Raw genomic sequence first — 2228 nt, 5'->3', positions numbered from 1 at the left:
TTAGATGGCATTTCATTGAGCAATTGAACAAGGTACAACAAGAAGAAGGTATGGCATTTGCCAACAAACTATCAGGACAACATATAAGTTATGTAAATAGAAAAATGAATGTTTCATTAGCTGCACAGACTTTAAGTTCTAGTGTGCAGATAATATAGAGTTTCTGAGGAGGGTTGGTGGTCCAAATTTTAAAGGAAGTGAAACAGCAGTAGAATTTTTGTATTATATTGATAGGATTTTTGATATTCTGAACTCCAGAAACCCATTAGGTAAAGGGTATAAGAGTCCCCTGACACTTGACAACAAATCTTATTGGTTTTGTATTTTCAGAACCACTGAAAATTATATCAAAAGCTTAAAAATCATTGGTGTTCCATTGCTGCTCCATGCAAGAAATACGTTTGCTTTGGGATAATTTTCAATATGCAATCAGTCAGGCACATAGCTCTGGCAAGTATGCTTCGTGTTGAATCTCCTCTGAAGTATTTGCTAACATATAAACTGTCACAAGACCACATAGGGCTTTTTTTCCTTGCATTCGTTCCAAAGGTGATTGGAACAACAATCAAAATGCATACCAGTTCAAATGCGCCATGAGAAAGTTGCTCTTGGGTAGCAGTGTCACTGCAATGAATGGGAGTTGCTCAAATTTTAATGTTTGTTGTTTGCCACCTGTTTATGATTTTCATGCGAGAAAGCATGTAGTAGAAAGTGATGAAAGTGCTGCAGAAAATGAAGTAGAGAAGTGGTGTGCACTTCTTGATGATAAGATTAAGTTCTAATTTTACAAGCAAAACATACTCTGTTATATCAGTGATGGGGCGGCGAGGCGCGCCGATTCGAGCGCACCAAGAATTTCTCAAGCCTCTAGTGCTCAAGCAGTTCTCGAGAAGTTCACGAGAAATGGCTCGGCGGCGTGTGTCGCTGTGCGGCAGTTGGTTGCGACAACATACGCCGCGCCGCTGTTGTTTTATGAATTGAATGCCCCTAGACAAACACGCTCGCTGCTCGCTGTGCTCGTAACTAGTATGTCTCGGGTTTCATTCAAGTAAAGTTGTTATTCAAATCAATGTGGAAACTCGAAAACAAACGTCATGGTGACGGCAATACTTTACAGAGGATGGAGATAACATTACTTGCAACATTTGTCGTAAAAATCTCCGTAATGTATAAAAAAATACAACGGGCATGATTAGACATCTTAAACTGCACATTTTATCAGGCAATAAACCAGCGACTTCCATGGATACAGAGGCTCATTCTTCAAATAGTGTGAGGCAGACAAAATATCCAGGTACCTATGATACAAAAGGTGAATTCCGTGCAAAAGTTCGGATACTGTCCGAAGCGGTCCGCCACGCTTAAAAAAAACATTCAATTTTTAATCGTACTCCGATAACATACAACATACACCAAAATCAAACCTTTACTACCCTAGCTTTTGCACGATACGATATGTAATTTTATTGTACTACTTGTCGAACATAACGTATCACCGAGCGAGGTGGTGCAGTGGTTAGCACACTGGACTTGCATTCGGGAGGACGACGGTTCAATCCCGTCTCCGGCCATCCTAATTTAGGTTTTCCATGATTTCCCTATATCGTTTCAGGCAAATGCCGGGATGGTTCCTTTGAAAGGGCACAGCCGATTTCCTTCCCAATCATTCCCTAACCCGAGCTTGTGCTCCGTCTCTAATGACCTCGTTGTCGACGAGACGTTAAACACTAACCACCACCACCACCACCGCCATAACGTATCCCCTTGCAGGAGCACTGATCTAAATCTTACGTTTCTCTTCATAGAGGGAAGTAAACGCCAATAACAGCTAGATGAAGCACTAGTGGCCATGATAACAGACGATTTTCAACCGCTTTCAGTCGTCGAGGACACAGGTTTTCCACGTTTTGTTTCACAGTTGGACCCACAATACTCGATACCAAAGCGAAAAAAGTTGCGCCTCATGATTGAGGACGATTACCATAAACAGAAAGAGGCTGTAAACTTGGCCATGGAAGACTCTACTTGTGTTTCTATAACGACCGATATTTGGACTTCAATAGTGAGGCATATATTGCTGTAACTGGTCATTTCATTAACACTAATTGGTGCCTGAAACCTTTAGCTCTCGAGACATTCCATTCCCAGAAAAGCATACAGTGCTAAATATTAGTGAGGCGTTATATAACATGATTTCAAAATGGAACGTTGAAAACAAAGTTGTAACC

General features: G+C 41.0%; 1 non-coding gene across 1 annotated transcript; it reads left to right on the top strand.

The window, feature by feature from the left end:
• Positions 1–1498: 1498 nt before the first annotated feature.
• Trnaa-ugc (transfer RNA alanine (anticodon UGC)) lies at positions 1499–1571 on the top strand. Its single transcript has one exon. It is a non-coding gene; the product is annotated as a tRNA-Ala (tRNA).
• Positions 1572–2228: the final 657 nt, after the last annotated feature.

The sequence above is a fragment of the Schistocerca gregaria genome, chromosome 9 (genome assembly GCF_023897955.1).
Source record: "Schistocerca gregaria isolate iqSchGreg1 chromosome 9, iqSchGreg1.2, whole genome shotgun sequence".
Lineage (NCBI taxonomy): Eukaryota > Metazoa > Arthropoda > Insecta > Orthoptera > Acrididae > Schistocerca > Schistocerca gregaria.
Note: the sequence above shows the minus strand (reverse complement) of the source record. Positions and strands in the feature narration are given on the sequence as shown.